The 25709-nt window shown below is 43.3% G+C and overlaps 1 pseudogene; it reads left to right on the top strand.

Annotated features, from left to right (window-relative positions):
- Nucleotides 1-577: 577 nt before the first annotated feature.
- Nucleotides 578-25709, top strand: part of LOC112403320 (trafficking protein particle complex subunit 1 pseudogene) — a 26100-nt pseudogene continuing 968 nt past the window's right edge.

Below are 25709 nucleotides of genomic sequence, written 5' to 3'. Positions count from 1 at the left end.
GGGCCCCAATCCAATGTAACTGGTGTTCGTATCAGAAGACGAGAAGGCCACAAAGACAACAGGGGGAGAACACTGTGTGCCAGTGGAGGCAGACTGGAGTGATGCATCTACAAGCCTGGCAATGCCAAGGGTCGCCAGCAGCACCTGATGCCAGGAGAGAGGCATGGAGCAAATTCTCCCCTAGAGGCTTCAGTGAGAACATGCGGGAGAATAAATTTCTGTCACTTAAAGTCACCCATTTGTGGTACTTCGTTACAAAACCCTAGGAAACTAAGTCATGCGTCCAGGAGCTAGAGCATAATTCCCCAGTCCTTAAGTGTGTGTTGGGCATAGTGATTTCCTTCCAAGGAGCACAGTGTGGAAAGGGGAGAAAGAGTAACTTTCCAATGGAGAAACCTGACAGACACGACCTCAGCCAGGTGATCAAGGTCAGTATCAATAGAGATCACACGTTGACCGTGTGCACCTGCATAACATACAATGGATATTGGACGTTATCTTTGTGCTCTTCCTCGCAAGAACCCGTAACTCCAGTCTAACCGCGAGAAAAACACCAGACAAATTCCAACAGAAAAACATGGTACAAAAGGGACTCGTGCTCCTCAAAATCGTCAAGGTCATCAAAACCAAGGAGAAATTCTCACAGCCAACAGGAGCCTTAGACATGATCACTCAGTGTAACTCAGTGTAATGGGATGTTGGATCAGAAAAAGGACATTAGGTAAAAATTAAGGAAATCTGGGCTTCCCTGGTGGCGCAGTGGTTGAGAGTCCGCCTGCCGATGCAGGGGACACGGGTTCGTGCCCCGGTCCGGGAAGATCCCACATGCCGCGGAGCGGCTGGGCCCGTGAGCCATGGCCGCGGAGCCTGCGCGTCCGGAGCCTGTGCTCCGCAACGGGAGAGGCCACAACAGTGAGAGGCCCGCGTACCGAGAAAAAAAAAAAAAAAAAATTAAGGAAATCTGAATAAAGCATGGTTAATGATTAATGATTATTTATCAATATTGGTTCATTAATTGGAACAAATGTACCATATTAACATAAGATGTTAATAGTAGAGGAAGTTGGATATATGGGAACTCTCTGTGCTAGCTCCTCAATTTGTATGCAACTGCTCTAAAAAATAAAGTGTATTAAAATAAAAAATTTTTTAATGACAATAAAAGCCAATGCTGCAAATATGTCAGTATTCTCCAAACTATAAAAGTTGACAGATTTTGTTTAGAAAAGAGGTCAAATTTTCTCTGGTGCTCACTCAAAGAAAATTTGGCATTGGCTCTTTATACCAGTGCTGGCGGTCGCTGTAACAGGGCCACTTGTCTTCTACTGAGGCTTTGTGTTTTTTGTGACAGGAGTGTTCCCTGTGTCACTTGATGACTGTAGATGAAAGATAAGGGCCAGAAAACCAATCTGACCAGGTGATCTCTTAGGAATATGCAGAAGCAATAAACAAGTCTAGGTAATGCATAGAACTTGCTATGTAAGCATTTTAATTATAATGACTCTTTTTTCTTTTTTTTTTTGTGGTACGCCACTGTTGTGGCCTCTCCCGTTGCGGAGCACAGGCTCCGGACGCGCAGGCTCAGCGGCCATGGCTCACGGGCCCAGCCGCTCCGCGGCATGTGGGATCCTCCCGGACCGGGGCACGAACCCATGTCCCCTGCATCGGCAGGTGGACTCTCAACCACTGCACCACCAGGAAAGCCCTATAATGACTCTTTTTATCCTCACAATATCCTTATAGAATAAATATCATTAATTCCCCATGTTACATTATGGAAACTAGGGCACAGAGAACTTTTAATAACATGCCCAAATCATATAGCATGTAAATAACCTAGCTGGGATTTGAACCCAAGCCAGCTAGCCCCAGACTCTGGATCTAGACATTATAGCATACTGTGGGAAGCCAAAATGTAATAGAGAATTTCATGATAAATTATGAAATCATGGGAAAAGGGTGGCTGGAGGGATTATGCAAGTCATAATAAACTATTCCAAACCTGTTACTTAGTACGTTTGTATAGGAAGCATAACATAGGGATCAAATTAACTGTACTTCAATAAAATTTTTTTTAAAAAAGCAAAACATAGGGATCAAAAATGTGGGCCCTGGAACCAGACTTCCAGAGCCTAAATCCCAGCTCTGCTACTTACTTGCTGTGTGAACAAAGCAAGTTACCTTCTGTGGTAGCCAGAATAACGGCCCCTCCAAAGATGTCCAAGTCCTAATGCCCAGAAACTGTGAATATATTAGGTTATATAGCAAAGGAGAATTAAGGTTGCAGGTGGAGTTAAGGTGGACTAATCAGCTGGCCTTAAGATACGGAGGTTGTTCTGGGTTATGCAGGTAGGTCCAGTGTCATCACAAGGGTCCTTAAAAATGGATGAGGGAGACTGAAGTGAGATTCAGTCAGGGTCAGAAGAGTTGTGGCAATAGAAACAAGATCGGAGCGATGCTCTATGAGAAGAACTCGACCCACCATTGCTGGCTTTGAAGCTGGAAGGGGACCATAAGCCAAGCAATGCAGGCAGCCACTAAAAGCTGGACAAGGTCAGGAAATAGATGTTTCCCTAGATCCTCCAGAAGTAAAGCAGCCCTGCCTACACCTTGATTTTAGTCCAGTGAGACCCATTTCAAACTTCTGACCTCCAGAAAGCTAAGATAATAAATGTGTTGTTTTAAGCCACTGAGTTTGTGGACTTTTGTTACAGCAGCAATAGGAAACGAATACACCTCTCTATGCCTCAGTTTCCTCACTTATAAAACGGAGAAAATAAAATTATCTCATAGGGTTATGGTGATGATTAAAGAAAATACAGGTAAAACCCTTGGAAGAGGGCACAGTACATAGTAAGTTGCTCAAGAAATGCTAGAAAAATACTTAATATAAACAGTTGAGGGAAGGAACCACAGTGGATGCTAAAAATATTAGGTGAAATATTGGTCAGGAACAGGATGTCACAATGGTGACCAAAGGTTACCCCATAGTTTACATACTCATTGCAAAAGGGGCAAGTGACTTTATGATGGAGAAATCTGCAACCACCACCTAAGCTCAGTCTTCAAACATAACATCACCGTAGGTGGGACCCCAGACGTTGATGTCCCTCCTGATAGGATGCAATATAAAGTACAACATTAACTTTGAAATACTTCTTGCTAAAAAATGTTAATCTGAATCGAATCAAGCTACAGAGCTGACTTTCCATTTGCAGCAAATGCAAGGAATAGAGGAGGAAGTTAAATAACAACATGAAGAAACATTGAGATAAATCCTGTACGTGGGGATACTCTACAACTGTCCTTTTCTCTTCAAAACTGTTGTGTCATGAACCAAAAAAAAGGTTGTGAAAAGGTGGTTCTCGACTCTACCCGTCATTCAGGAACCCAGGCCTCTCCCATCTGTGATGCTGCCATGGTTCACACTCCTCCTGTAAGGAAGGAGAAGGGGGCAGGATGTTGTGGGATGGCTTTTAGTACCATGCCTTAAAGTGACATCCTTCAGCTGCCACTTACATTTCTTTGGCCATAACTTCACCTGGCCCGTACCTAACTGGAAGAGAGCTGGGAGATGTGCCTGGACTCTTGGAAAGGTCAAGAAAGGGGTATGGGGCTTCCCTGGTGGCGCAGTGGTTGAGAGTCCGCCTGCTGATGCAGGGGACACGGGTTCGTGCCCCGTTCCGGGAAGATCCCACATGCCGTGGAGCGGCTAGGCCCGTGAGCCATGGCCGCTGAGCCTGCGCGTCCGCATAAAAAAAAAAAAGAAAGGGGTATGGTGACAATCCAACCAGACTCTCCACACATGTTAACACCACTTACCCCCAGTAATGCAGCGCTCAGCATGGCCCCTGCCAGACGGTCCTAAGCCATGCACACCTTCAGTGTCGTGGTATTCCTCGCTCTGAGATGGACCAGCAATCCAGGGTCCTCCCTTCCCCCTTACCCCCACACAGCCAGTCGGTCACAAATCTGACTGGTTTTACATATCTCTAAATAGCCTTCCCCTCTCCCACTGCAACTGCCAGACCTAGTGCAACAGCCTGTGGTCTGGCCTCCCTTCACGCAAGGATCCTGCTCTTGGAGGAGCGGGTGGGAGGTGGGACTATATTCTTGTAACAGGCGGCAAGTGAGCAAATAAATGGGCAAGACAACTTGCTGTGAATAAGCCAGAGACTGAAATGGTAAAGAATGACTCTGCGGGGTGAGGAGGAGAAGGGAATTTATATCGGGCTGTCAGGGAAGGCTGCACTGAGGAGGTAGCCGTGGCAGAGAGAGTCATCCGGAAAAGCAGTATTCCTATTTCTGTGTGCTGTTGCAGAACCCTGCCGCTCCGCCTTCAAGTGGTAGAACCTGTGTTTCCTCCACTTGAACTTGCACAGGTGTTTCTTTTTGTTTGTTTGTTTGTTTTAATATTTATTTATTTATTTACTTTTTGGCCGCGCAGCGTGTGGGATCTTAGTTCCCTGACCAGGGATGGAACCTGCGCTCCCTGCAGTGGAAGCCCGGAGACTTAACTGCTGGACCGCCAGGGAAGTCCCTGGACAGGTGTTTCGACTTGCAAAATTAATAAAGTACAATAGAAGTGATGCTATGTGACTTCTTAGGCTGGGTCATAAAAGACATCACGGCTTCCACCTGACTCTCTTGGGACCCCTTGAACAACCAAGGTCCCTCGCCTTCAACCCTGGTTTAACTAACAGACGACTGCCAGCCCCAGCGTGCCAGCCATGAAAGTGAGCCATCTCTGAAGCAGATCCTCGGATCTCGGTTGATTTGCCCCAGCTGTCGCCATGTGGAACAAAAATGCATCTTCCTCATCAAGCCCTACCCATATTACAGATAGATAATAAGCGAAATAGATAACTGCTGTTCTGAAGCCACTGAGTTTGGGGGTGTTCCATTAGGGAGCGATAGTACTGAGTTAAGTTCTAAATACTAAGGAGCCAGCCATGAAGAAATCTTCACAAAGCATTTTAAGCATTGCTAACAACAAATCCCATGGCTCTAAGGCAGGAACAAACTCGGCACAGGTAAGCAGGTAAGGCCATGTGGCTGAGGGGGAGAGTAATAAGACGTGTGGCTGGAGAGGAAGGCTGGAGCCGTATCACGCAGAGCCTCGCGCACTGTGGTAAGAAGTTTGAAACGTATCAGAAGTTCTGTGGGAGCCTTTGGAGGGTTATGAGCAGAATAATAGTGGGATGGGCTTGTCCCTGAAAGATGGCTCTGGCTGCTCTCGGGGGGAGTGATCTACAGCAGGACAAGAGTAGAAGCAGGAAGACCAGTTAGCACATCACTGCAGTTGTTCAACACAAACACAACGGTCACTAAGCGGTGAAGAGAAGAAAATAGATTCTGGGCATATTCTGTAGACACAGCAGGCCTTGTTCTTTTTTTGTTTTGTTTTGTTGTGTTGTGTTGACTCTCAACCACTGCGCCACCAGGGAAGCCCTGAATTTTTTTTTTAAGTATAGTTGATTTACAAAGTAGTGTTAATATCTGCTATACAGCAAAGTGATTCAGTTATATATATATATATATACACACACACACACACATATACCTTCTATTTTATTTTTTTAGTTTTAAATTTTTGATTAATTAATTAATTAATTAATTTATTTATTTTTGGCTGCGTTGGGTCTTCGTTGCTGCGCATGGGCTTTCTCTAGCTACAGTGAGTGGGGGCTACTCCTTATTGCGGTGCGTGGGCTTCTCATTGCGGTAGCTTGTCTTTGTTGTGGAGCATGGGCTCTAGGCACACGGGCTTCGGTAGTTGTGGTGCATGGGCTCAGTAGTTGTGGCTCACGAGCTCTAGAGTGCAGGCTCAGTAGTTGTGGTGCACGGGCTTAGCTGCTCTGTGGCATGTGGGATCTTCCCGAACCGGGGATCAAACCCATGTCCCTGCATTGGCAGGCAGATTCTTTTTTTTTTTTTCCTTTTAAAAACACTTTTTTTATTATGAAACATATCATACACACAGATGATTATTTAAAACCTACATGTTCAACTTAACAACTAGGTATAAAATAAACACCCATGCCACTATCACCCAGGTCAAGGCAAGAACATGGCCAGCAGTCCAGAAGTACCCCCAGTTATAATTATTTTTCAGCTGAATTAGTTGTCAGCACTTCAGATTCAGGAGATTTTATACGAAAACCCACTTTCTGGCCTCTCTTGAAAAATCAGACAATGCAGTCGCACTGGGCCCACATCCAGCAGGCAGATTCTTAACCACTGCGCCACCAGGGAAGTCCCTATACCTTCTTTTATAAAACATTATTTTCCATTATGGTTTATCATAGGATATTGAATATAGTTCTCTGTGCTATAAAAGGACCTTGTTGCTCATCCATTCGGTATATAACAGCCCACCTCTGCTAACCCCAACCTCCCACTCCATCCCTCCCCCAACCCCCTCCCCCTTGGCAACCACCAGTCTGTTCTCTAGGTCCGTGATTCTGTTTCTGTTTCATAGACAGGTTCATTTGTGTCATATTTTAGATTCCACATATAAGTGATGTCATATGGTATTTGTCTTTCTCTTTCTGACTTACTTCACTTAGTATGATCATCTCTAGTTGCATATACAGTACGCCTTGTTGATACACAGGATGAGAGGTGAGGGATAAGGAAAAATGAAGGTGAACTTCTAGGTTTTTCTCTCAAGCAGTCAGGTGAATAACACTGCTACTGGCTGGAAGGGGAGGGCTTGGGGAGGAGCAGGGTTGGGGTGGGGAAACTTCCCTTTCCCTCAGGATATCCAATTTTAATGTGGTTATAGAAAGAATTTCAAGCTGCTTAAACAATGTTCACTAAGTTATGGGGAGGCGAGTATAGAGCTTCTGGGTCTGGTGGGGTTGGAGATTCTGATAACTACTTGACTTTCCTTAAGAACTCCTTTCTGTTTGCTTGCCTATATAGCTTTAAGATCCTCCATACAGAGTGTGGTTATTATAATTACTATGGCAAAGATCCCAGTTGGAAGCTAAAACACACCCAGAGGAGGAAATTGAACTCAACAGGTAGAGGTTGAGTTCAATTTCCATTCCATTGGCTGTTTCAATTTCAACAGCCAAGCACTTTCTCCAAACCAAATTCCATTAGCTGGTCTGGAGAAGAGTCCCTGAGTGACCAAGAGAAGGGGACCAGGCCTTAGGTGCCTACTGGAAGAATGGCTAAGAAGAGTCAGGGGAAAGAAGGATGAACTTCTGGAAGGGCTCTTAATATAGGCAGAAGACCCAGACTGTTGGAAGCAGCTGCTGGGTCTCCTATGGGGAGAGGGAGGAGAAGGGGACATGGGGCTGCCCAGCAGCAGAGGAAGCAATTTCAGGCCAAGCCACACCTAGATGCCTTCCTTTACTTTCCTCTTCAGCCCAAGTTCCAGGAGCTTGCCTGATTCACTCAATTCCCTCCCTCATTGGAGGCATCTCTGAAGCTCAGAAGGAAACTGCTCTTCACCTGGTCTTCGGTGAGGGTCATTCACCTCCAGGCTTCATGGAAATCACCTCACAGGACCCCAGGTTGGATGGGTCAACAGAGGGAAGCAGGGTATCCATCCAGGCTCTCTATACAGGCAAAGGATAGGCAATCACAACAGCAGGGACAAGGACACTCAGTGACCTGGATTGTCTTTGCTGATTCCCACTCAGAGTCCCAATTCTACTGATTCCTCTCTCCTGTATTTTTCAAGTTTGCTTCAACTTTCCACCCCATTGTTTCCTCAATGGACCCACAGTACTTGCTGCCCAAATACTACTTCTTCCCACTCTCTCTCCAAAATATGGTAAAGAGTCTCAAGATTAACCATGACCCATCAAACAGCCAAAGATAACTCATACCTGAGAATTGCTTCATTTATTCATTCAACAATTATTTATTGAGGTCCTACCATGGGTGACTGTTAAGGAGGTTATTGCAGTAATCCAAGTAAGAGATGATGGAGACTTGGACCAGTATGGTAGTAGTGGAGGTGATGAGAGGTGATTGGATTCTGGATATATTTTGAAAGATAGAGCCAACAGGATTCCCTGATGGATTGGACATGAGGAACGAGAGACAAAAGAAGAGAAAGATGCTTCCAGGTTTTGGGCCTAAGCATCTCAAAGGGTGGAGTTGCCATTTTCTGAGAGAGGAAAAAGAGCAAGACAAGCAAGTTGAAAGGACTAAATCAAGAGCTTGATTTTTGGACATATTAAACTTGAGATGCTTATTTAGACATTCCAGTGGCAATATTCAGTTAGCAGCCTGGAGTTCCTGAGAAAGGTTCAGGCTGGAGATAAAAATTTTCAAAACCTTATCCTGCCTTACTCTGCTCATAAGCAAAAAGAAATGCTGGAATCAGAGGGAAACTGCAGAATTTCAACCAACAAATAGCAGGAAGCATAACACCAACCAAGATATCTAGAAATGTTGTGGTTGGCATTGTCTAACAGAGTTGGTGAGCAACTTCTCTCAGAGACCGAATGAGATCATGTATCTAGAGTTCTAAGCTCCTATACAATGGGCACCATCACTGAAAGTGTCTGCAGTGGTCCCCTGCCCATAGAGACTGATGTAGGAATAATCTTACCCCCCTAAAATGGAACCAATGGCTTTTCTAGATCTCTTCTCTCCCAAGGTCAACATCACTATTTAAAACCAAACACCCTTTCCTCCCTCAATAAACTTTCTCCTCTCTTCCTTCACGTTGGCCTATCCCTTCTCCTACTTAGAAAATAAAAGCTACCATCCACATTAATGAGGACAAACAGAGGGTAGGGGTAAGGGAGTAGGAAATACGGCATGACCATACCTAGCAATAACCAACCTTAAATTCTTGTTATGTGTATTTTATTTTATTTAAATTTTGTTTGTTTGTTTTTTTGGGGGTACGCGAGCCTCTCACTGTTGTGGCCTCTCCCGTTGTGGAGTACAGGCTCCGGACGCGCAGGCTCAGCTGCCATGGCTCATGGGTCTAGCCGCTCCACGGCATGTGGGATCTTCCCGGACCGGGGCACGAACCCGCGTCCCCTGCATCGGCAGGCGGACTCTCAACCACTGCGCCACCAGGGAAGCCCTAATTTTTTATTTTTGTCTGGATTGGGTCTTCTTTGCTGCGCACGGGCTTTCTCTAGTTGCAATGAGCGGAGGCTACTCTTCATCTCATTGCCTGGGCTCCTCACTGCAGTGGTCTCTCCTGTTGCAGAGCACAGGCTCCAAGCGCACGGGGCCAGTAGTTGTGGCTCACGGGCTCCAGAGCACAGGCTCAGTAGTTGTGGCACACAGGCCCAGCTGCTTTGCTGCATGTGGGAGCCTCCCGGCCCGGGGATCGAACCCATGTCCCCTGAGTTGGCAAGTGGACTCTTAACCAATGTGTCTCCAGGGAAGTCCCTGTTATGTGTATTTAAAAAAAAAATTTTTTTTTTGCAGCTTCTCGAATTTATTTGGATTTGCTTCTTTTTTTTTAATGGATTTTATTGAAGTATAGTTGATTGACAATGTTGTGTTAATTTCTGCTGTACAGCAAAGTGATTTAGTTATACATATATATACATTCTTTTTCATATTCTTTTCCATTATGGTTTATCATAAGATATTGAATATAGTTCCCAGTGCTATACAATAGGGCCATTTTGTTTATTCTATGTATAATAGTTTGCATCTTCTAATCCTAAACTCCCAATCCAACCTTTCCTCAGCTCCCCCTCCCCCTTGGCAACCACAAGTCTGTTTGTTAAAAATTTTTTTAAATTATTGTTTTGTTTTAAGATATTTGCTGTCAGCGTAATTGTCCTTTTATTGTTGGTTATTTGTTTTTCTTTCTGGATGCTTGGGTGTTCTTTCATCCTCTTGGATATTTTTTTTTTAATTTATTTTTATTTATTTATTTTTGGCTGTGTTGGGTCTTCATTTCTGTGCGAGAGCTTTCTCTAGTTGTGGCGAGCGGGGGCCAGTCTTCATTGCAGTGCACGGGCCTCTCACTGTCGTGGCCTTTCTTGTTGAGGAGCACAGGCTCCAGATGTGCAGGCTCAGTAGTTGTGGCTCATGGGCCCAGTTGCCCCATGGCATGTGGGATCTTCCCAGAAAAGGTCTCGAACCCGTGTCCCCTTCATTGGCAGGCAGATTCTCAACCACTGCGCCACCAGGGAAGCCCTCTTGGATTTTTTTAATAGACTTTATTTTTCAGAGTTTTAGACTCACAGCAAAATTGAGTGGAAAGTACAAGGAGTTCCTATTTACCCCAGACCTCTACACACACACAGACTGTCTTTACTATCAACATCAGTCACCAGAGTGGTAGGTACATTTGTTACAATCGATGAACTTCCATTAACACATCATTATCATTCCAAGTTTATAGTTTACATCAGGTTTCACTCTTGGTGTTGTACATTCTATGAGTTTGGACAAATGTATAATGCTATGTATCCACCATTATATTATCACACAGAATAGTTTCACTGCCCTAAAAATCCTGTGCTTCACCTATTCATCCCTCCCTCCCCAATAACCCCTGCCAACCACTCATCTCTTTACCATCTCAATGTTTTTGCAAAACTTTTTTGCATTCTTCTGGAATGTCATATACTTGGAATCATACAGTATGTAGCCTTTTTGGATTGGCTTTTTTCACTTAGTAATATGCATTTAAGTTTCCTCCATATTTTTTCCAACTTGATAGCTTATTTCTTTTAGCACTGACTATTCCATGTATTAATGTACAATGTACACATTGTGTGATGTACCATTGCCTACTTACCCATTTACCTACAGCCTTCAGTAGTTGATCATGCATCTGTGTTGCTCTCAAGATGCTATTAATATAGTCTCCCTGTCTTCAATCTTCTGCAGTTTCCCTATAAAGACTGTAGGTTTGGGGAATTCCCTGGCGGTCCAGTGGTTAGGACTTGGAGCTTTCACTGCAGTGGCCCGAGTTCAACCCCTGGTTGGGGAACTAAGATCCTACAAGCCATGCAGCACAGCAAAAAAAAAAAAAGTCTGTAAGTTTGGATTTATTTTTATTTATTTTTATTCTTGAGATTCATTCTGATTTCTGAACCAGAGAGTTCATATTTTTCACCAATTCTGGAAAATTTCTCAGGCATTTTGTGTTTGAATAATATCTCTTTTCTATTTTCTATATTCTTTTCTTCTGGAGCTCAGTTGTCTGTGTGTTAGACCTCTCACTGCATCATTCATGTTTCCTAACATCTCTTTGTTTCTCTGTTTTGCATTCTGAATAATTTCTGCAGCTATATCTTCTAGTTTATTAATTCCCTCTTCAGTTATATCTAATTTGCTTTTTGACCTGTTCATTTGGTGTTTTATGTTTTTTAATTGTAAAAACACATAACTTAAAATTTATCATCTTAACCATTTGTTAGCGTACACTTCAGTAATGTTAAGTGTATTCACATTGTTTTGCAACCAATCACCAGAACTTTTCCATCTTGCAAAACTGAAACTTTATGCCCATTAAACAACAACTCCCCGCATTCCCCTCCCCCTGGCAACCACCATTCAACTTTCCGTCTCTACTAATTTAACTAATTTAGATACCTCATGTAGGTGAAATCAGACATACAGCATTTGTCTTTTTGTGACTGGCTTATTTCACATAGCATGATATATTCAAAATTCATCCATGTTGTAGCATGTATCAGGATTTCTTCCTCTTTAAGGCTGAATAATCCTCCATTGTATGTATATAGCACTTTGTTTATCCATTCATTAATTAGCTGACACTTGGCTTGCTTACACATTTTACCTATTGTGAATAATGCCACTGTAAATGTGGGTGTGAGAATATCTCTTTGAGACCTTGCTTTCAATTCTTCCAGATACATACATACCTCCAGAAGTGAGTTTGCTGGATCGTATGGTAATTTCAGTTTTAATTTTTTGAGGAACTGCCATAATGTTTTCCACAGAGGCTATAACATTTTACGTTCCTGCCAACAATGCACAAAGTTTCCAATTTCTCCATGTCCTCATCAACACTTGTTATAAAGCACAACTGTCCTGGATCAACAAACATAGACAATTTTGAAATTCCTCAGTTTTGAGGGAAGTCTCCAACCACCCCATTTGTGGTTAATTGTTCATTGCCCAACCTGAGCTATTGACTCCTAAATGGGGAGTTTCATGGATGTGTGACAATAACTAGTGAGAGAGTGTTTCCCCACAGCTTCTGGAGATCAGTCCCCAGGGAAACCTGAGAATACAACTCTGGAGAAAAGTAGGGGGAGGAAGTCACTCCTGGGCAGCTGAGGACCACAGATACTTCCTCAGGGCGACCAGAGATTAGCAGGTCCTTTGAACAGGTTTCTCTATTCTCTTCCATTCCAAGGACAAGAGTTCCTCTGCCCTTGTCAGAGAACAGACACCTGCTCTGTTCATCTAGAGGAGGATACTAATCAGAGAATATTCAGCCTTTAGAAAATGGAATGAATTCCCTGGTGGCCCCGTGGTTAGGAATCCACTTCCACTGCAGGTGGCAGGGGTTCAATCCCAGGTCATCCCACAAGCTGCATGGCGTGACCCCCCACCCCCACCCCACAAAAGAAAGAAAAAGGAGACTTTCTTTGGTGGAAAGAAAGCTGCACTGAGAATCTGCAGCTCAGAACCCTGGATTTCAGTTCTGCTCCTTTGGCTCAGAGGCTGTGTGATATGAATTGAAGTTTCTCCAGGAATTTCCTTTTTCATGGAATACAACTCACTCACCCGCTCTGGACCCAAGCGGGAGACAATGGCTCTCAGAATGCTCTGAATGCCTGTTCTGGTTCAAGTGTGCCTTGTTCTTTTAGCATTCATATAGAGCAGTGAAAAGTCCACCTTTATGAGAAATCTTCATTACTATGTGGTTCCTTCCACCACAGCAAGCCAGGCAAAAATATGACCATGTGTGATCCCTGCTCAGGGAAGTACATAGAAATGAAATGACTTGTGCTACAGTAGTGAGACTACTGGGTGGGAAGGGGGAGAGTTATGGGGGCATGAGAGTTTCTTTTTTAAAAGTTAGCTCAACCTTGTTCTTATAGTTTCTATTTAATGGTAATATTTAAACACAAATTAAAAATTATACAAGTCTTATAAATAAATTATTCCAGTTTATGTAAGGGAGCAAAATGTGAAAAACCCACCCACCTACACTCCACCACTCAATAATTTATTGCCTATGGCAGGAGGCTGGGTACCCCAAGAAATAGACTGTCAGACAAACTTGTGTGCGGATGGGTTATTAGGAAGTACTTTCAGAAACATCTGGGAGGGAATGAGAGAAGTGAGACGCGGCCAAGAGAGAAGTTAGGTTGTCAAGTAGTAGCAGGTTGCAGCAGAGGCTGCAGCAATCCCTGGGGGAGCTCTGAAGCTAGGATTGCCCTTCATAACTGTCCCAAACTGAAGCAAAGAAGATATGCATTTATACTGCATAAGAACCAGTCATTAGGGCTTCCCTGGTGGCGCAGTGGTTGAGAGTCCGCCTGCCGATGCAGGGGACACGGGTTCGTGCCCCGGTCCGGGAAGATCCCACATGCCGCGGAGCGGCGGGGCCCGTGAGCCATGGCCGCTGAGCCTGCGCATCCGGAGCCTGTGTTCCACGACGGGAGAGGCCACAACAGTGAGAGGTCCGCGTACCGCAAAAAAAAACAAAAACAAAAACAAAACAAAAAAAAACTTAAAAAAGGAAAAGGTAGGGACTTCCCTGGTGGCGCAGTGGTTAAGAATCTGCCTGCCATTACGGGAGACATGGGTTCAAGCCCTGGTCCGGGAAGATCTCACATGCCACAAAACAACAAAGCCCATGCTCCACAACTACTGAGCCCCCGCGCCTAAAGCCAGTGCTAAAAATAAATAAATAAATAAATGGAAAAGGTAACACCTGCTGGTAGAAAGGATATAAAGAAAACTGAATCACTTTGCCCTGTACAGCAGAAATTAACACAACATTGTAAATCAATGATATGTCAATAAAAAAGAATAATTATTTTTTAAAAAGAAGAAAAATCAGCTGTAATCTCATATTAAAAGAAAAATCTGGGGCTTCCCTGGCGGCAGTTGTTAAGAATCCGCCTGCCAATGCAGGTGACACAGGTTCGAGCCCTGGTCCGGGAAGATCCCACATGCCATGGAGCAACTAAGCCTGTATGCCACAACTACTGAGCCTGCGCTCCAGAGCCCGCAAGACACAATTACTGAGCCCGTGCGCCTACCGCCCGTGCTCCGCAACAAGAGAAGCCACCGCGATGAGAAGCCAGCGCACTGCAATGAAGAGTAGCCGCCCACCCCCCGTCACCGCAACTAGAGAAAGCCCGCGCACCAACGCAGCCAAAAATAAATTAAATAAATCAATTTTAAGAAAAGAAACATCTGTCAACATTTTAATGTTAATCTTCTCAGCTCCTTTTCTATGTATGACTAATTTTTTAACCTAGCTGACAGACTGAATGGTATTCAAATTCTGTTTATCCTTCTTTCTTTAACTTTCTCCGGAGCTTATCTCTAGTCTGGAATTCTCCCTCTTCCTTTGAAGTCACTATCTTCTTTCAAGCTCTGCCTTTGGGTGAAAGACAAGGCCACTAGCTCAGGAAGGACTCTCCCTTGCTGATGACTTGAAACTCCAGATCCTAGCCCCAGGGCACAGGAATGGCCCAGCAGGAGCCACTATCTTCAGACTGCTCTGGGGTAAGCAGGAAGAAAAGGCATTCCAAGGTGCAGGACTGATTGGGCTTGAGGATCAGAAAAGGGGACTGAGGATCCCCTGGCTGTGGCTGACGCTGATTATTGAAAACAACTATTCAAAAGACAACAGTTAGTAAAAGAAGTCTCCCCAGGTGAGACTGGTCACTGCTTCTGCCAGGATCAGGACCCCACAGAGCCTAAACTTTGCTCCTTTTAATCGGGTTGCAAGGTGGTGTGAACCTGAATAAGGGCATTTACTGCACCATGAGATTCCTTAACACTTGAGCCTAATTCAGGAGGGAAGGTGTTTACCTAGACCACAAGGGCAAATCTACATTTCTGGTTTAGAAAAGACCCTTGGAAAATGCTCCTTTAAACTTAACCGCAGGAGGAGCAAGCCAACCTTCGGTCAGTCTTAGTCAGAAAACTACTCCTTAGGGGTTCCAGCTGTGCCTGCGCAGGACTGCATCTGCTGGGGTGCGCAGAACCTGCACCTCAGTGAGCGGGCCCTGACGTCTGGAGAAGGAGCCACCAGTTACGCTAGCATCTGAACTTTCTATAATAGTGATCTTATACACTATGGGATAAGAATCCATGGATACATTTATAATCAGAGGAAATAAACATTTAGTATACAAGAGTCAATAAGGAGATGAAAATCCATTACAGAACCAAAAATGAAAGTTACCGAGATTGTTTCAAAATCCCTTAACAGTAATCATTTTGCAAGCTTCATATATCAAATCATTATGTTGTATACCTTAATATAATGCAATGTTATGTCAGTTATAGCTCACTAAAACTGGGAAACAATAAAAAATAAAATCCTCTTTGGGAATTCCCTGGTGGTCCAGTGGTTAGGACTCCGCACTTTCACTGACGAGGATGTGGGTTCAATCCCTGGTCCGGGAACTAAAACCCGCCAGCCGGCCAACATGGCCCCCTCCCCAAAAAAATCCTCTGGTCCTCTGCCATCACAATCTAGACCCTAGAATATTTTAGAAGTTCCTATAGCAAACATACTTGCTGATTTATAAATGAACACTATGGCAGTAATATTGTCTTTGCAATGGCCAAGGTCTTCATGATTAAGGTTTGGACCTGCCACCTCTTTACATCCCCTGCTCTTCTACCATAGTCTGAAGCTTCATAAATGTTTTTGGTTGATGGCAAAGCTGTTGAGTTCCAGTAGACAAATCCGATTATTCTCCCAAAGGAGTGGGGAAAAGGCACAAATAATTGACTCCATGAATATATTTGATTTTGAAGTATAGTGTGATCATTTTATGATAAGTTCGCCTTGGTATTCACTTTACTAGTAGCTCCTGAGCATAAATTAATTACTAGGAAGCTGCAAGTGTCCCTAGAAGATTCTTTTTTTTTTTTTTTTTTTAATTTATTTTATTTATTTATTTTTGGCTGCTTTGTGTCTCCGTTGCTGTGCGCGGGCTTTCTCTAGTTGCGGCGAGCAGGTGCCACTCTTCATTGCGGTGCGCAGGCTTCTCTTTGCGGTGGCTTCTCTCGTTGCGGAGTACGGGCTCTAGAGTGCAGGTTCGGTAGTTGTGGCGCACGGGCTTAGTTGCTCCGCGGCATGTGGGATCTTCCCGGACCAGGGCTTGAACCCGTGTCCCCTGCACTGGCAGGTGGATTCTTAACCACTGTGCCACCAGGGAAGCCCTCTAGAAGATTCTTTCAATAGGAAGTTCCTCTCACTGCCCCCTTGGGGCATGTGACAGAAGCTCTGCCAATCAAATGCTGTCTTCCAGGGTTTTGATATTTCAACAAACAGGAGAGGAGGGGTATAACCTTTGGTCTCAGTGAACTAAGAGTGGGGTAGAGCTCTAAAGACCAAAAGGAATTTACTGTCCATATAGTAAACTCAAAAAGGGACACTAGGATTCAATTCCCTCATTAAATTATTCATTTCACAAACATTTACTGAGCATGCAATGTGTGCCAGGCATTGTACTAGATGTTTGCACCTACTCATTTCATTTAACAGACAAAGACAGATTCAAAAACTTTCAAGAAACTTGCACAAGGTCACACAGCCAGGCGAGGATCCGGGCCCCTGAGTCTATTCTAGTGCTTTATCTTCTATTCCACAGTTTACACCAAGGCTTGCCCACATCTAGTTTTAGGGGTAAAATGAAAGAAAAACACCAAACAGATGAGGCTGACTTAAAAAGTAGAATTAACTTTATTTCAAGTGAGTATTAAAACTTATGTACAGTTCCTGAGAACACATGGCTGGTAGGGGCGGAGACTGGAAGGGAGATTTCCCAGGAAAGAATGGGTGAGGCCACACGCACACACACCAATACACACAAAACAGAATTCTCCCCCATCAGAAGGGATGAACCTCAAATAGAAAGCTGATGGTTGAGGTGCTTGGAATGAAAACGGTAAACAGTTAGCGTGCCAAGTGAAAGAAACCCAGCTCTACTAGCTTAGACAACCACAGAAACAGCCTCAAGGGCAATGGCAAGTAAGACTGACTCTCTCTTTCTCCCCTTCCTTTTCTTGTCTGTGCATCTCTCTGTAGGTCAACCACTTTGTCTCAGTCAAGTTTCTACAAGTGAATGGAACAATAGTTGTTGGCAGTTTTCAGACTGCACCTCCCAGCCAAGAAGAACTTTATTCCTTTCCCTAGTGCCAGTTCAAACATCCTGGTGTACTGCCAGATTGTGTGTGTGTGTGTGTGTGATTAGCAGTGAGGGAGGGGGAGGCAGCCAGTGGTGATAATTATCCAGGAGAAATGGGGAGATATGAGCCTGCAATGAAAACTTTAAATGTCCTCCACATGGAGTTATCATTCTAATTAGCCTCTGTTCTTTCTGGTTATAATTGCAGCATGGTCTCCACAAGTTCAGGAAAGATGTGACTGAAACAGGAGGTTAATCAGCTCAACTGTATCCCTCATCTACATTTTTAAAATTTTATTTATTTAATTAATTTATTTTTGGCTGTGTTGGGTCTTTGTTGCTGCGCACGGGCTTTCTCTAGCTGTGATGAGCGGGGGCTACTCTTTGTTGCAGTGTGCAGGCTTCTCATTGCGGTGGCTGCTTTTGTTGCAGAGCACGGGCTCTAGGTGCGTGGGCTTCAGTAGTTGTGGCTCACGGGCTCTAGAGTGCAGGCTCAGTAGTTGTGGCGCACGGGCTTAGTTGCTCCGCGGCATGTGGGATCTTCCCAGACCAGAGCTCGAACCCGAGTCCCCTGCATTGGCAGGCAGATTCTCAACCACTGAGCCACCAGGGAAGCCCCCTCATCTACATTAATAGCATCATTATTTTCATTTATGGGTCTATTCTGTTGATTAGCTTTTATACCTATTAGCTTTGATGGACTGTAACATATGGAAATTTGAGTGTGCTGATCATCTCTGATAACCATCCTAGATTTTTCTGTAGATTTTCTTTCTATATTGACTCAACTTCTATTTCTGTATGTGGCCCATTAACAAGAATAATTCCAAAGGCTTAAATATAACGTTTCAGAATTGATTAAGCATGTTATATCCCAGTAGATAGGTTCAAACTGATGTTTGCTTGCAAAAGAATTCATTAGACTGTATAGCAAAGGGAACTATATCCAATCTCCTGGGATAAACCATTATGGAAAAGAATATTTTTAAAAATGTATATATGTGTGTAACTGAGTCACGTTGCTCTATAGCAGAAATGAAGCACAACATTGTAAATCAACTATACTTCAATTTTAAAAAATAGACTGGGGCTTCCCTGGTGGCGCAGTGGTTGAGAGTCCGCCTGCTGATGCAGGGGACACGGGTTCGTGCCCCGGTCCGGGAAGATCCCACATGCCGCGGAGCGGCTGGGCCCGTGAGCCACGGCCGCTGAGCCTGCGCCTCCGGAGCCTCAATTGGGGTGGGTGTGTGGGCTGGATTGACTCCCTGCCTTATCACACACCCTGTGACCTTGGGTAGGTCCTTTAGTCATTTAAATTTCCTTTTCATTCTCTCTGAAATGGTTAACATCACCAACTTAGGGGTATTGGGAGGAGTAGAGATAACAGATGCTTAGCACAGGGTATGGGAGGCTTAAAAAATGGTGCTTATTGATTTTAGCCAAAGCCATTCTCCTACAATGCCCTGAGAGATCTTTATCCCAGGTTGGGATGACCCAGCAGTGCTCCACTATACACTCACTCACCTGTCCAAGGTACACAGAAAGCGATCAACCATCAGTTTACTGGGATATTCCCTCTCTGAGCCCAAATTGCCCTGCACGGCTCATGGTCCATTTGATCTTCCTGTTGCACTGCTGTATGACATGGCTTGCATTGTTAACTCAGACTGTTAACTCTTACATTGTACAATGTTTCACCAACAGTTGCCAAACTGACCTCATTTCCTGCCAAGTTAACCTCATTTCCGTTTTTGATAAGGTTACTAAACTGAACGGATCCTGAGAATACTGCAGACAGTATTATCTGGGTTCTGCCAGGGAGATGATAAGGTCCTGTGGTGTCTCTGTGGCCAGGATGGCCAAAGCAGTGGGGAGACAGTGTAGATAGCAGGAGTCATAACTGGCTGGACAGTTCCTCCAGCAGCCCTTTGATCAGACCAAGAAGTTTGGTTGTGGGAAGTAGGTAGGTAGGTACAGAGAGGTCAAGCTGGGAATAAGAACTGAAGTGGTCATGAAAAAGATCCTTCAAAATCCAGAGTAGGAAGCCCTTTGGCTCATTCACAGAGCAAACTGAGTGCATGGGCAGGGCACTGTGTAAGGCTCTGGGGACAGAAGAGAACAAAACAGACATGACTTCTGCCTTTTTGGAGCTTATATTCTAGTGGTGGGGGGAGAGACAACAAACACACAAATCATCTGGAAATTTCTAAAACTGATGTGATACCAAGAAAGTAGCATGACTTGGGGCAGGAGAGGGGTGCTCCTTTAGGTATGATTGCCCAGTGAGCTAGAGAATGAGTAGCCAGCTGTGCAAACTTCTGGGGCCATAGCCAGCTAGGCAGAGGGAAGAGCAAAGGCAAAGGTCCCGAAAAGAGAACGTGCGGGGCTTCCCGGGTGGCGCAGTGGTTAAGATTCCGCCTGCCAATGCAGGGGACAAGGGTCCGAGCCCTGGTCCAGGAAGATCCCACATGCCGTGGAGCAAGTAAGCCCATGCACCACAACTACTGAGCCTGAGCTCTAGACCCTGTGAGCCACAACTACTGCGCCCATGAACCACAACTACTGAAGCCCGCACGCCTAGAGCCGGTGCTCTGCAACAAGAGAAGCCAACGCAATAAGAAGCCCGCGCACCACAATGAGAAGCCCGCGCACCGCAACGAGAAGCCCGCACACCGCAACAAAGAGTGGCCCCCACTCGCTGCAACTGCAACTAGAGAGAGCCCGCGGGCAGCAACGAAGACCCAACGTAGCCAAAAATAAATGAAATAAATAAATTTTTACAAAAAAAGAGAGAGAGAATGTGCTTGGTATATTAAGGTCTAGAAAGAAAAGCAGGTCTGGGGAGCAGAAATGAGGTGGAGAGGGGCAAGGAGTGGAACTTCTAATGAAGAGCCTCCCAGATGATGTGCCCTAGGGGGGTTTCACAGGGTCCCAGCTGTAGCTCCCTCAGCAAGTCAGCAGAACTAGGGCTTGGAGCAGCCTGCTTCTCTCCTTACCAACACCATCACCTTGGATTGCAAAAAGTTCATCTACTTACCCCAGTGTTCACTGCACATTTACAATTTCCTTTGTGTTCCATGATGTAGAAGGTTGAGAAGCGCTGATGTAGCTTTTTGTAGATCATGTTTAACACTTTAAATGTTAACTCCTGTATAGTTTCAAATGACAAAATTAGAACTATTGCTTAGAAAATATAAAGAGATATACCTCAAAACAACGGGAAATTGAAAAACTATCAGAATCATCCAATGATAGAATGGGTTGCCTCAAAAAATAGTCTGATAGGGCTTCCCTGGTGGCGCAGTGGTTGAGAGTCCGCCTGCCGATGCAGGGGACACGGGTTCGCTCCCCAGTCTGGGAAGATCCCACATGCCTCAGAGTGGCTGGGCCTGTGAGCCATGGCCGCTGAGCCTGCGCGTCCAGAGCCTGTGCTCTGCAACAGGAGAGGCCACAACAGTGAGAGGCCCGCGTACCACCAAAAAAAAAAAAATAGTCTGATAGGAGGAGGAAAATACATATATTGGGTAGGAAGACTCAGTATTATAAAGATGTCAATTCACAATAAACTAATCTACACATTTAACATAACCAGGATTAAAACATCGAGTTTTTTTTAACTACACAATTTTAAAATTTATATTCTAAGAATATCTGGGAAAATTCTGGAAAAAGAAAGATGACCATCTCTTCTAGGTATTAAACATATTAAACACAGAATAATAAAAACAGTGTGGTAAGGGACATGAGGAAAGTTAAAAGGAAAACCACAGTCCCAAAATGGCATCACTCATGTTAAAAGCCCATGACGCCAAACCTAGATTTAATACCTGATCTAATTGCAGTTTCAACCTCTCCCAGAAATGTAATCTTAACCAACCAGTCTGGAATTTTCCAATCAAGCACCAGTAAGGTAATCTGTCACATGGGCCCTCTCCCTTTCCACCCCGCCTCCCCCAACCAAGAAAAGCCAATCTGCATGATAAAACCTTTGCTGCTCCCTTCCTCTAAAAAAAGATGCCCTAGCCTAAAAATAATCTTTTCTTTTCTTTTGCTAATAGCTGCCTTTCCCCACCCTTCTTCCCATAAAAACCTTCCATATTGTACAACTCCTTGGAGGCTCTTCTATTTGCTAGATGAGATTCCACCCAAATAAAGTCAATTAGATCTTCAAATTTACTTGGTTGAATTTTGTTTTTTAAACACTAGGCAGGGAAAAAAAAAACAACACAAAAAAAACACTAGGCAGGGGACTTCCCTGGTGGTGCAGTGGTTAGGAATCCTCCTGCCAATGCAGGAGACACGGGTTCCAGTCCTGCTCCGGGAAGATCCCACATGCCACGGAGCAACTAAGCCCATGCTCCACAACTACTGAAGCCCGCACACTGCAATGAAGAGTAGCCCCCGGTCAGCACAACTAGAGAAAGCCTGCGCCCAGCAACGATGACCCAATGCAGCCAAAACAAAAAGCAAACAAACCAAAAGAAACAGTAGGCAGATAGATCAATGAAACAAAATTAAAAGCCCAGAAACATATATATGTGTAAAATTTTATATATAATTTATATATATAAATTTAGTTTATTATAAAGATAGTATTCTAAAAATAGATTATTCAGGGAATTCCCTGGCTGTCCAGTGGTTAGGACTTGGCGCTTTTGCTGCCTTGGCCCGGGTTCAATCCCTGGTCAGTGAATTAAGATCCCACAAGCCATGCAGCGGGGCCAAAAAAATAAATTAAATAAAAATGGATTTTTTTTTTTTTGGCTGTGCCGGGGGGTTTGTGGGATATTTGTTCCGCAACCAGGGATTGAACACATGCCCCCTGTGGTGGAAGCACAGAGTCCTAACCACTGGACTGCCAGGGAATTCCCCAAAATGGGTTATTCAATAAAAGATGTTAGGAAACTGAAGAGCAATCTGGAAAAAAAAATACAATTGGATCACTACTTTATAGTTTAAAGCAAAATAAATTACAGATGGAGGAAAGGTTGGAATGTGAAAAGTGAAAGAACAAATGTACTAGAAGAGAACGTGGTAGAATTTTTGTATCTTGCTATAGACAAACTTCGCTCAGTATGGTAAAACAAACACTAAAATAAATAGGTAAAACAAGATGTTGTAAAAGAAAATACTAATAAGTTTCATCTTTTTTTCCCCCAGTTTTACTGAAATACGATTGGAAAGTGAAATTGTATATATCTAAGGTAAACAACATGATGTTTGGATATACATTGTGAAATGATTACCAAAATCAAGCTAATTAACAAATCCATCACCTCACCAAGTTTCCTTTTTTTTTTTTTTGGTGATGGTGGTAAGAACCCTTGAGATCTACAATGTTAGTTGATTTACTTGATAGTTAGTTGATAGATAGTTTAGTTGATAGTTAGATAGTTAGTTTAGTTAGTTGATCTACAATGTTAGTTGACTTCAACACAATACATTATTATTAACTCTAGTCACCATGCTATACATTAGGTCTCCAAAAGTTATTCATCTTTTTTTTTTTTTTTGCGGCACGCGGGCCTCTCACTGTTGTGGCCTCTCCGGTTGCGGAGCACAGGCTCCGGACACGCAGGCTCAGCGGCCATGGCTCACGGGCCTAGCCGCTCTGCAGCATGTGGGATCTTCCCGGACCGGGGCACGAACCCGTGTCCCCTGCATTGGCAGGCAGACTCTCAGCCACTGAGCCACCAGGGAAGCCCAAAAGTTATTCATCTTATAACTGAAAAGTTGTATCCTTTGACCACATCTCTCCATTTCCCCCACCCCCAGCTTCTAGTAATGAGCCTCCTACTCTGTTACTATGAGGTCCATTCTTTTAGATTCCACATATAAGTGAGATCCTATAATATTGGTCTTTCTTTGTCTGGCTTACTTCATTTACATTCACTGAATTGAACAATTAAAAAATTAAAAAAAATTTTTTTTTAATTCCTGCATGGAAAAAAACAGTCATAAGAGAAATAACAAACTGGAAAAAATTTTCAATTTAAATTGTTCTTATTCTCAAAAACGTATGTATATATAAAGCCTAATATTTACAAGAAAAGCAACAAGGAGAAAAAAATAGAGAAACAGGTAAAGGATATGAACAGACGGCACACAGAAAATAAACACGATGACTCTCACATATATGAAAGGATGCTCAACTTCATTCATAAGAGAAGTGCAAATGAAAACAGCTAAAGGTAACTATTTTTAACCTACCAAGTTGGCATAAGTTAAAAAAAAAGTAATTAATATCCTAGTAATAGCATGGGGAAAAAGTACTCTCATAGTTGATGAATGGAATACAAATTGATACAACATCTACTGAGAGCAACTGGCAATATCTATCAAAATAACAAATGTATCTGCCCTTTGATCCAACAATTCTACTTTTAGATATTTATCCCACAAACTTGCGTGCGTATGAAAAATATGTAGTATAGTCAAAGTTATCCATTGCAGCCTTGTCTGTAATAGCAAAAGGGCAGGAACCCCAAAATAGTCATAAATAGATTGATTTATTAAATTATGACATATCCATATAATGAAATGCCATGCACCTATTAAAAGGAATAAAGCAGCTTGCTCTAAGTATGGAATAATTTCTAAGATATGTAATTAAGGGGGAAATATTGTATTTAATCTGCTAACACTTGTGTTAAAAAAAAAAAAGAGGGACTTCCCTGGGGGTCCAGTGGTTAAAACTCCATGCTTCTACTGCAGGGGGGGTGGGTTTGATCCCTGGTCAGGGAACTAGGAACCCATATGCCATGCAGTGTGGTCAAAAAAATAATAATAATAATAATAACATATATGCTTGTAAAACGCACAGACTATCCCTGGAAGGATACATATAAAAGTAGTAACAGTGGCTGCCTCTGGAGAGCGGAACTGAGGTGCTAGAGGGAGAGGGATAGAAGAGACTTTCTTTTCATTGTATATTCTTTCATACCCTTTGATTTTTATATTGTATATGTTATCTAATTTAAAAAACAGATTACAATTGAAAGTATGGGGTGCAAATGTCCATATATGTGTTTGTACAAGTATAGAAAATAGCCATTCTTAGCATCCTGTAGCAAATGGTAGGGAGGTGAGGGATTTGAGGTGAGGCTTGACTTTTTACTTTGATACTCTGCCATATTTTTTCAATGTGTTACATTAAGCAAATACAGCTTTTCTAATTAAAAAAATTAATAGTAGTTTCCTCACCAGAGGAGAGTTGGTACAAAGCTGAAAAGACTATTTGCAAAGTACTTTGTTTTTTTGTTTTGTTCTGTTGTTTTGTTTTTGACTTTATTTATTTTTTTTACATCTTTATTGGAGTATAATTGCTTTACAATGGTGTTAGTTTCTGCTTTATAACAAAGTGAAATCAGTTATACATATACATATGTTCCCATATCTCTTCCCTCTTGCGTCTCCCTCCCTCCCACCCTCCCTATCCCACCCCTCTAGGTGGTCACAAAGCACGGAGCTGATCTACCTGTGCTATGCAGCTGCTTCCCACTAGCTATCTATTATACGTTTGGTAGTGTATATATGTCCATGCCACTCTCACTTTGTCACAGCTTACCATTCCCCCTCCCCACATCCTCAAGTCCATTCTCTAGTAGGTCTGTGTCTTTATTCCTGTCTTACCCCGAGGTTCTTCATGACATTTTTTTTTCTTAGATTCCATATATATGTGTTAGCATACGGTATTTGTCTTTCTCTTTCTGACTTACTTCACGCTGTATGACAGATTCTAGTGCAGAGTACTTTGTATGGGGAGTTCCACCTTGGTAGGGAATTTCAGACCAGATGGGTCTTTAGCAGCTTTCAACATAAAACATTCCTTAGTTCTATGATCTATAATTCTAGGTGGACTGGCCTTATTTCTCCAACTGGATTATAAGCTATTTAAGGATGGGGAGTGTCAATTTTGCTTAAAAAAAAAAAATGTCCGTCATCTCTTAGCACAAAGGTACATAACTTGCCAAATAAATTCTGCGACTTGAACGGAGGGACATCTCTTTTTTTCACAGGTGACATAGTGCAGATTCAGTGCCCAGAGTTGTTAAGGTCACATATTGTTGTTCTAACCTTTCCTATCACAAAGAAATGTAATACAATTTTACTGGTAAAGAAGGCTTAGTCAGCACATTTTGCTTTGGGTTTAGTAAAACAAGAATTTATTTGGTCAAAGTTAGTGGGCCAAGAACGGCTGGCCAGCGCACCGTCGTGATCTCGATTTACACAATGCCAGCAACAGGACTGTAGGTCTGGAGCCTGGGACTTTTCCCTGGGCACCCACTTGGGTCTCTAATTATCATCAATCCTTCTGGCATCAAAGTAAAGAGTCATAACTCTTTTTTTTTTTTTTTTTTTTTGCGGTACCGGGGCCTCTCACTGTTTGGGCCTTCCCCG

This window comes from Neophocaena asiaeorientalis, unplaced genomic scaffold (genome assembly GCF_003031525.2).
Source record: "Neophocaena asiaeorientalis asiaeorientalis breed wild unplaced genomic scaffold, Neophocaena_asiaeorientalis_V1.1 scaffold276, whole genome shotgun sequence".
In the NCBI taxonomy this organism is placed as follows: domain Eukaryota; kingdom Metazoa; phylum Chordata; class Mammalia; order Artiodactyla; family Phocoenidae; genus Neophocaena; species Neophocaena asiaeorientalis.
Note: the sequence above shows the minus strand (reverse complement) of the source record. Positions and strands in the feature narration are given on the sequence as shown.